At 35.1% G+C, this 10,806-nt stretch overlaps 1 pseudogene; it reads right to left on the bottom strand.

Annotated features, from left to right (window-relative positions):
• Window positions 1-214: 214 nt before the first annotated feature.
• Window positions 215-10,801, bottom strand: LOC109911224 (annotated as a pseudogene).
• Window positions 10,802-10,806: the final 5 nt, after the last annotated feature.

The following is a 10,806-nucleotide window of genomic DNA, read 5'->3' as shown; positions in this document are numbered from 1 at the left end:
AATGACAATAATTAAAATGTATTCAAAATACCAATCTGTGAACATATTCTTTAAGTAGATTACAGACCAACTACAGATTTGCTGAGAACAAATGTCATTGAGATCAGCCAGGTAAAAGATTTCATTAATTTTAAATGTGGACAGATTCTTTCCTTAAGTTTGAGTGGGAAGAGGGATAGAATACATCAATAAAATTCATCTCAACTCATTTCTATTAAAGATCTTAGGATTTTTAATGTAAAAAACTCAGGTATCTTATTCATGCAGCAAACAGAATTCACATTCACAACAGATCAGAGATTTAACCAGTTCCTGATCTTAACATCACCTATAGTTAGTCACTGACAGTCCCCATTAACAGCTATTTACCCTCCTAGTCAGATCATTATCAACTCCTTTGTGTATCCAATTGCTCTTCTCTCTCTTTGGGCTCTGTCCTTTATGCTATCATTTACTCCCTACCCCATCCCCCTCCCTATTTTCTGCACATAAACCAACATTTTCCTGGTACCAAAAAAAATAGTTCTGAGGAAGGGTCAAAGGACCCAAACATTAGCTCTGATTTTTTCTTCACAGATGCTGAGCATTTCCAGCAACTTCTGTTTTTGTTCCAGATCTTAAGAACTCGCAATAATATATTTTTAATTTTTTTTCTTAACAAGTTGAACACTGTTTTCTAAAATACATTATGACCATTATCTCAGGGAAGCTATTGTCCCTTACTTGATACACAGTCAAAGATGAGAGATGACATATCCCTGCTGGAATATACATGATGTTTCAAAGTTTCATGGCGTGACGTACTTAACAAGAATTTGGAACCACATTGCAAACACATGGTGGAAATAGTTTTAATTACCATTTGATTGTTTATTCGGTTATATTTGTATTCATTACAGGGTGTCACTGACAAGGTCAATTTATTGTCCATCCCTAGTTGTCCTTGAGAGCCTAGTGGTGAGCTGTCTTCTTGAACCACTGCAATCTATGTCATGAATATGTTCCAACAGTGCTGTAGGTAAGAAGTTTGATCAAGCATCAATGAAGGAAAAAGATAGATATAGTGTGTCACTACTTGTTCAATATGGGGTGAACGAATGTAATTGGTTGATGGAAAAATAATTTTGATAAGTATGCTTTGCCCTTGAACTGTATTCATGGGGTTAAGAATCAATGTGGAGTACTCCCAAGGCCAAACCAAACCCTCCCTTACTGTATAAGCATAATATATCTTTCCTGTAAGTGGACAGCCTATATTCAGGGGCTTGAGGGCTCCAGCAGTCTGACTAAGAGATGACTGTGAATGTTATTATGACAGGCTATTGCTTCACTGGTCCATGGAGACAGCTGGCACCTGAAATTTGGTACCAATCTCTGGAATTGAGTGAGTAAGTGCAAAAACCAACAGTCTTCTTTATATAGTGTAATTACATAAGGAAACATCCCAAGACAGTTCATAGAGGCATTGGAAAACAAAATGATACCGAATCACATAAGACAAGGCCAGATGGCCAATGGCTTGGTGACAGTGGAAGATTTTAAGGAGTACCTTTGAGGAGAAAAGTGAGATAGAGAAATGGCTTAGGGATGCAACTGAAGCTTGCGGTATAAGCAACTCAAGATATAGTCAACAATAGAGGAGTCTTTAAAATCAGGGATACTCAAGTGGTGAGAATTAGAGATCAGGTATTTCAGGGGGCTGGAGATAGAGGGAAAGGTGGAGGCTGTTGGAAAGGGTGAAGTTATGGAGGGATTTGAAAACAAAAATGAAAAGTTTAAAAGGAAGGTTTTGCTTAACCACTGGAGGTCAGCCAGTAACGGGTTGATGTGCAAGTGGAATTTTGTACAAGTCAGTACAGAGGCAGCAGACTTTTAGATGGATTCAATTTGGATGTAGAATGCGTATGTCAGGAAAAATGTGTTTAAATAGTCAGGTCTGGAGCTTACAAAGGCATGGATGATGATTCACCAGAGAAGCTGAGGCAAGGTTGGATTCAGGAGATGCTATGACTTGGAAAGACGTGATTTTAATGATGACACAGAAAAAAAGTCAACCTCTTGATCCTGATGACAATACACCCAAGGTAGTGAATTTTACACCCCACTCAGACCAGTGTATTTGAAGGTCAAGGAGCTCAAAAAATAAAACTAGTGGCTTGCCCATCAGCTTCTTGTCCACCTGAGATCTGTCTCCCAAAGTATATCTGTGCGTGAGCCTATTGAAGCTTTTTGGAGGCCAAATAGTGAACTCCTGGCTTATAAAATATAGTCCCACCTCTTCTTTATTTGTGCCCTCCAGGCTGTCCATCCAAAATCTCCAAACTTCATGACACACTAGCATCCATAACACTTCTCTGGCTTGTGATTGTAGTTCCAGCAGGAGTCACAACCCAACACTGGCCAGAGTCTTTGTAGAGCAGGGCTTCCTCCCAGATGAAGATAGAAGTCCAACTCTTAAGGCTGTTCTCAGTGTACCATTGTGCAAAATAGCTGGGTTTCTAGTTGGTGTGTTGTCAATAACTGTTACAATAGAGGCTGGATAATCCATCCTTGTAACATTCACCCCATGCAAAGATATTTCTAGAGCATCGCAAATAGTTTTACTTATATCCTCAAGGAAATATATGCTTTCCAGGAAAGGTTAACCAAGCTGATTCCTGGAATGGGGGCAATTATCTTATGAGAAGAGACAGAATGACCTAAACCTATATTTTCTAAAGTTTAGAAGAATGAAAGGTGATCTCAGCAAAACATATGAAATTCTAAAACAGCCCAACAGAATTGATACTGGACAGACTTTCCTCTGTCTGGGCAGTTATAAACTAGGGGTCACAACTTCAGTATAGCTCAATTTAGGACTGAGATGAAGAGGCTTTTTGGAAAACTCCGAGTATGCTTTGAATTGAGATACTGAAAATATTCCATTAGAATAAAGTAGGTTTTGATTACTCAGGAATAGTGTGCAGGAAGTCGAGCTGAGGTAGATCATCAACCATGAACTTATTGAGTGGCGGAGCAGGCTCTTGGTGCTGCCTGGCTTATTCCTGCTCCTATTTCTCATGAGAACTGTGGGGAACACCACAGTTTGGTATTCCTTTATTGCATTTTGATTTGATGCCCAGGTCTCAACCAAGTTGCCTATCTTAGTGCTATTTTTGTTTTCTTTTCTAGGTATTTGATACAGCTGAGTGATTTACTCAGCTATTTCATCAATCAACTCAGTTAAATACCTAGGGGCGATAATAGAGACATACATAATCTATCCTATGTAATAACAGATTAAAAGAAAATTTGGTTGTTCAGACAATCTAACATCGTACTTTCCCCCCATAGGTACAAACTTTTATTCCAGTTTCTTCCATTAAATTCTCAAACAGTCGATGGAAAACCTAAGTGTAAAATAGTTTGTGAGGAAAATGCAAAAAGGTTGCAAAGGGATATATTTCAGCTATATTATTGGACATAAGGGTGACAAATCTAATATAAAGTTGGAAGCATGGAAAAGGACACAAGGTTCTTACAACAAAAATCATGAAGCTAAAAGCAGGCACAGCAAGTAGTCAGGACGACAAATGACATGTTTTTGCAAGGGGTTTGTAGCACAAGACTATGGAGGTCTTGCTGCAATTTATATGGCTTTGGTGAGACAACACCTGAAATATCTTATTGGTCTTGTTACCAAGGGCAGGATATATATGCCTTGGGAATGATGCAATAAACAATCACCAAATTGTTTTGTTGAGATGGGAGGATTGTCCCGAGGGAAAATATTGCAAATAATGGGCCTATTTTATTTGGAATTAAATAAAGAGTTGGAGAATTAAAACAAAGTTCTCGAAGGAGTTTTACAGTGTAGATGCTGAGATGTTGTCAATGGAAATACAGAAAGGTGAAGGTTTCTTAGTTCAGCCATTATATGTTTGCATACTTCTGTATGGGATCTAATCTTAATCAATGAAAATACGTAAGTATGTTCTAAAAATTTTGAAAAGTATGGATACGAAATGCCCCAGAACTTCCTAGCCTTGGAGTACTGGATTCAGTCAATGTTATTTTGCACTAGGTAAAACCCTAAATTGCATAAGATGCTATCATGCGCAAGGTGTTCTGATTCCAGTTTTGCAGAAAGGGCAATCAGGACAAGAGATATTTTTCCTATTGAGATGCATTCAAATCATCTCAAATAGATATGGAATTGAGCATTCTTATGTTTGATACATAGTTTATTAATCTGATGCATTCTAATAGGATTATTGCTGAAGAAGGCTGTAAACTCCAACTTCATTTTTAGCAATGATGTGATGGGATCTCCCATTGAGGTTTGGGACATTTGTGGAGCCTCTTCCTCTGATTACTTGTTTAATTTCCCACCACAGTTTGGCTTCCTAGATTCAGTGCTATTAAGTTTTATTTATAGACTGCTGCTCCATGGTTGTGTCAAATACAAACATTGTAAACTAGTTGTTGGTTTGACACTAATTCAATACATGTATTATCATAATTACATCTTCATGTTAATTAGCTATCTGCAATAAGCAGATACACAATCATTCACAATGTGAAATGCAATACACATGTCTCTAAAGTGACATTAATACATCACGTTCTTGTATACTTGTGTAGAAAGATTTTCCAAAAATAAATGAATGTAAGCCTGGCTTTAATTTCTCAGCTATAGCCATGATAATAGCCAAATCACCTTCCACTGCAAGGTCAAGGTCAGTTTTCAGATTGCGCAAGGATTTGAATGGCTTCTTTCCCTTCTGGCTAAAGAAATAAACAGAAAAAAACAGTTAGTATCAAAATAAAACATCCGATTTTATCAGACATTGCCATTCAGGTCATCATGCCTGTATCAGCTCTCAAAACAGCTACCTATTTAGTTTAATGTCACTGCCCTTTTGTAAATAGTCTGTCTTTTTTAATTTATTATGCCTTAGGCCTAAACTAATATTTCTGGCAGAACAATTCAAGTCCTAACAACCTAGTTTAAAAATACAAGTACCACTTTGCAAAAAAGAAATGAAGGGAGTGCAACAACTGTACATGTATACCCTCCAGTCATATACTAAAATACTGAGCAGTATTTTACCTATTTATGTTATAAACACCCACAGAATTTTCAGCACTTCCAAATGATGCACTTGAACTTTTCTTTGGTGTAAACCAGTTCCAACCATGTTCTAATCAATGTGTTTCCTTGTTTTTCCAATACATTTTGTACTGTGCTCCAATTCATAAAATTACACTTAATACTGTCTGTTTTGTTTTATCAGCTTATGCTCCAGCTTTTCAAAATATTTGAATACGAAAACATTTTTGATCTTTACCCGTGTTCAAAGTTTAACTATTTGGCATTTATGTCTTCACTTTAATCTTTTTACAACACCTTTAGAGGTTGAGGCATGGGAACTGGAAATACATGATTTTATCATCTACTTATTCTGCCTGTACAGGTTAGAAGATATATATTACCTTTGATTAAATGCATTATTTACCTTCATCAAGGGCATTCTTAATGAATACCCAAATACTCTCACTCAATTTAAAAGTAAAAGTAAATGACTGTATTTAAGGTCCTAGGTATGATTTTAAATTCTCTACTCAAAAGAGGAAAACTGAACTATAATTACACATGGCAACTTTAATAATACTCAACAATATTTTAATCAGGATACATGTAGTCACTATATCCAAAGAAAAGGAAACCTTTTTATTGCCTTAACCAGGTGCACTTCTAATATCACCATCTGACAGAATCGATTAAATATTTAATTCTAGATAATTCCAGGAAAATAACAATAAGCCAAGGATCATTCAAGGTAGTTATTCAGAAGTGTAATCCCAAGTATATCAATACATAAGCAACAGTAAAATATATTTTTACTCATTGAAGATATGACTTTTGGCAATGGTTACTGAGCAGGGGACACCTGCTGAAGGTAACTGCCACACAAAACAAGTAAAACAACAAAATATGTTATTGCTTCAAACAGCTGTTGGCAGTTATCCCTGTCTAACTGTATAAAATATAATCAGTTATGAAAAAGTGCTAAACACACTGGCCGATGTTATTTAGTCAAAAAAATTAATGAACAATTTTATATTTAAAAAACTGGAAGAATAAGGCCATAAAGAATTGCAGCCTATCTGGCTAGTCCTATAATCAAATATCCCCATGAACAATTTATTCAAACATATAATTTTCCATTACGTTTTCCAAGCCATCTGTTTTTCTGACTGAACAATGAAAAAAAGTGTTTACTGGTAAATTATTTAACTATTTTTAATGCATGATAATTCTGAATTTATGACTAAGTAATGAAAGCTTACATGAGGATCATTATATTTCTGTAGCTATGATGTCATAGCATCAAACTTATACTGAAGTTTAAGCAGAATGCATATTGTTGGTACTTCCAATAAATTTGATTCAATTGACAAAGTTAATGTTTAGTATGCTCTTATTTCTCAGAGCTGGACTTTTGTTTAGATTATTGTTGAATTTACTTTTTAAACAAGTGTTAATCCCAGCTCAGTTACAGGAAACTGTTTCAGGATTGTAATGTTTTGATGGTGTGTACAATTGCTTTCAAGTGGAAGGTAGTATGCAGAGAAGTACAGAACTAGTCGGTTTATAGTTTGAGACAATATTAAAATGTTAAACTTACGAGAAAACGTACCATCAATTTGAGATTAAGCTGACTGGTTTCCTCCTTATCAGAATATCTTAAGTAATGCTCAATGGCAAGGAAATGACACATGTAATAACGAAGCAAACAAAATTATGGAAGAGAGGGGCTGCATTTGCATTTATATCAAGTTCTCATTTTTAAATTTGTGTTTGTGCTCCTTAAAATTGCGACTAAGTGAAACAACATTGTGAATCATAGGTTCTATAGAAATCAATGTTAAAACTGCAGCTAGGCTCTTTTCAGATATTCATTGCCCAGAAATAAAACTACATATAGGTTCAAATACCGTACCTTAAGTGTACATTGCTACGTATTCCTAGCAGAACCAGCTTTCAAAATAAAACATATCACTAAACATAAAAGAAATTCTTGGGTACTTCAGGACCTTTAATGTTACAACATTAACTTTGAACAGTGTACATTCTTCAATGTCTACATTTATAAACAAAATAATCCAACTTTTTAAAAATGTACTACAATATAAAGGCAAATGCTGTAAAGAAATACTAATATGACATTAACCTGAAGAAGTGTTAATTAACCAGGTTCCATCTAGTGGCAGCATTGCTCAGTGCAGATAGTAGCTGAAGTCCAGAACAACCTGCACCAATGAACATGTGCTACTAGGATTTCAGGGTACCTTCAAAAATAGGAGCCAGGAAAAGAGTTGCAAGTTCCCTGTGGTGGCAAGGGTCACCAACATTTTAAAGGCTAAAACCGGGGTGGGGGAAGAGAGGTGGGGAGGAGTGAGGGCAGGAGCAGGAGATGGGGGTGATGAAGGTCTGATGGCAGGTGCAGGAATGAGAGGAAGGCCAGTGTGCAAGAGTAGTCCCAAATGACATGAGACGTTAAAGGTAAAAATGGAGGATGGGAATGGAAGTCAGAGAAAAAATTCATTTCAGGACTAAGTGCAGAAGCAAAGAGAAGAAGGTTTTGAGGGTAGGCAAGCCTCAGAACAGGGTGGACCGTGCAAAACAAAATTAAAGAGAAACACAACAATAAACAGTATATTGTCACTATTTTAGCAAACATTACCCAAATCAACTTTAAACGAGGACTTAATGTTAAATATTTAGGAGGGCAGTTACTAAGAAAAGCATTTAGACAAGTAGAGATATTTTCAAAATCCATTAGATCCTATGATTTTAAAATAACAAATTCAGAAAATAAATTTTTGCATACGTTTCATCCTCTATGTATTTTATCACTGTTTGAGCCTTTCTGTGAAGAACAAGGAGGAACTGTGACAAAAAATGCTCCTGAGGGACAAGCCTGATTTGAGCTGAAAAATCTGTAAAACAGAAATTTTCAATTCACAATTTTACTAATCTAATTTTAAAATTTACATCAAAACAGCTGATTTATGTGAATACTTTGAAACTGCTATTTTGTAACATTTCTTAGAAAAGAAAAAAAACAAAAAACTTGGTCAAACTATATTCTAGATAATACTGTACCAAAAATGTTTGTGATCAAATATAAGAACTAATCTTCCATAAAAATATTAAAAAGCTATTATACAAAGTCATCAGGGAAAATTGTTCACCATTACATCATATTTCCACAATTTCATACCTGATCTAAAAACGACTTTACCAATGTATCCCGATACATCATGTCCTGGAAAATATTCCTGAAACAATTTATTGAAATGCAATTTAAATGTAAATACAAACAAATTACAGAAATAAACTTATAATAGAAAAAGTAATTTACATAAAAATTAAGTGAGTTGTGTATTGTTTGTTTACTCCAATTAATGAAATTAATCTGGGGCTAAATTACTTTAAATTGCAGGATTCCACAACCATTTAGGAAAAAAAAACACAGCATTTAATTACTTAAAATTGAATTTATTAGTATTGATATTTACTGACAATTATTGGCATCTACCACCCAGGAAGGTATGACATAATCTGTAAATAATGATAGAGCCCATCAATCTAGCCTTACCCATATGGATGACTGACAACTTCGCAATTTGTTACTACATGACTACAGTTATACCACTCCCAGAAAAGTAGTGGTGTGAGAGCTGCAGAAATGTATGATGTTAAGTAGAATTTGGTGGAAAATCTCAAGGTAAGAAAACTTGTGGTTCACTGTTATAATGTTTTCTTGCACTTCATTAATTTGGGAATGAGGGGTGTCAATTATTTTCAATTTGGAATTATTTAGAGAACTATTTAACAATAAATACTGGAAGTATTGTACAGAGAAGCAACACACTTCAATCCACAATAAAACAGCAAAATTCTAGGCTGGTGAATTAAAACCACAAAACCAGAAAACCACAATTCTCCACACATATTCCTGTATTGATTTTTACAGTAAGTGGAATATAGTAAACAGAAGATGGATTCATTTTCAAAAACCGTAAATAACCAAAGTGTGCTATGTGGACAGATCTATGAATAGACTGCAAAATAATTCTTCAGGCCAAGGAATTATAGGAAGTCATAGGAAAATATAGGAATTTTAAGTTTTTAATATTTTAGTTTCACACCTTGTTAAAAATACATACTGATGACAGGGCTGATATCTAAAGATACAAAGTTTTAACCATCTTTTATTTGAAAACAGTGTAAATCACTCCTAAACAGGGATGTCTCCATGATAGATTTCATTTTTTAAAAATCATATAGGATTTCACAAGTATCTGGAATATATCATGAGAAAGGGTGGGTAATCAATATAGTTAGGTTGCTGTAAGTGGTATTCTTCATTGTATCTGAACTGTGTATACAAAGAAACCCCGATATTAGTGACAACATTAGATTGTGTCATTAGGATATGATGCAAGAACTGGGACTTTGGCAATTTTAGTCCATGCCAGAGCCACTCAGCTCCTGACCTCATTATAGCATTGCTCCAAACATGAACAAAAAAAAGAGATGATTTATGGAAGTGAGATGACAGCAGCTGCCCTTGACAGCAAGACAGCTTTTGACCGAGTATGACATCAACTGGAGTTAATGGAAATCAGGGAAGTTAGTTGGATTGTTGAAGTCAATCATCACAATTCAAGGAAATCAATACAGGTCAAAATCCTGGAACTCCTTTCCTAACAGCACTCTAGGTGTCCCTACACTCCAAAGGTTGCAGCAATTCAAAAAGGCTGCTCACGACCACCTTCGAGGGAAACCGCAAGGATAATAAAAATGCTGGTCTAGATAGTGTTGTCCACAACCCATGGACGAAAATAAGTAATGAAGCATTAGAGAAATCTATAAGTAGCGTACATCATTTGCCCAGATTTGATTAATAACTTGCAAAACGAGAAGACATTGCTCCTGACAGTTTTGATTTCTGAACTGTACAGCATAAGTAAAGTCTTAAATACAGGTCTTAAAACTTGCACAAAGTACAATATATTGAGATATCTAAGCTGTGACCATTCCAAAATTTTGAAACTTTCAAGGTGAGCAAATAACAGAATCTAGCATACCTCACTTAATTCCTAATCTTGTCAATAAATGATGCAAGAAAATTTCTATATTCCTTCACCATGAATAGCGTACTAAAAGCAGTAAAATGTGTAACTTAAATAATCAGTCAACATATTCAGCATGCTTTCTTCCAACCTACAGAAAACATGATGCTTTGAATAGTGATAGCATCTTGCTTCATTCCTAGTATTTGATTTGGCGAGGTAATGTAAAGCCAAGACTGAAGGATGGAGAAAAAAAATCTCCTTTGGTAAATTTATTAATGAGAATTACAATTTGCTTTCATCGCTTCCACTTCTTCAAAATATTGACAAAAATATTAAATTTCAGGTTAGCTTACTAAATTGTTACACATTCTGGTAGAAAATACAATTTATACATACAATATAACATTAAAGCAAAACACCTAGCTTTGCAGAATGTAACTATCAAATATTGGATGCTATTCCAATGTCTTTGCTCTAAAAACAATCCAGCTCATACATTCCACACAAATAAACATAATGTGTATTTTTGCTGTTTTTGAAAAAAAAACTGGTTTTCAAATACTTACAGATCAGGAGTAAAACTCTCATCCATATGAATTACAGTATCAGGCATCACATCTTCTTCTGATGCAGTCTTTTGAAGTTTGTGAAGTTCCTGGCTAATGTAATTCTGCT

The sequence above is a fragment of the Rhincodon typus genome, unplaced genomic scaffold (genome assembly GCF_021869965.1).
Source record: "Rhincodon typus isolate 14 unplaced genomic scaffold, sRhiTyp1.1 hic_rhity00000920, whole genome shotgun sequence".
NCBI lineage: Eukaryota > Metazoa > Chordata > Chondrichthyes > Orectolobiformes > Rhincodontidae > Rhincodon > Rhincodon typus.
This window is presented reverse-complemented; position numbering and strand designations above follow the sequence as displayed.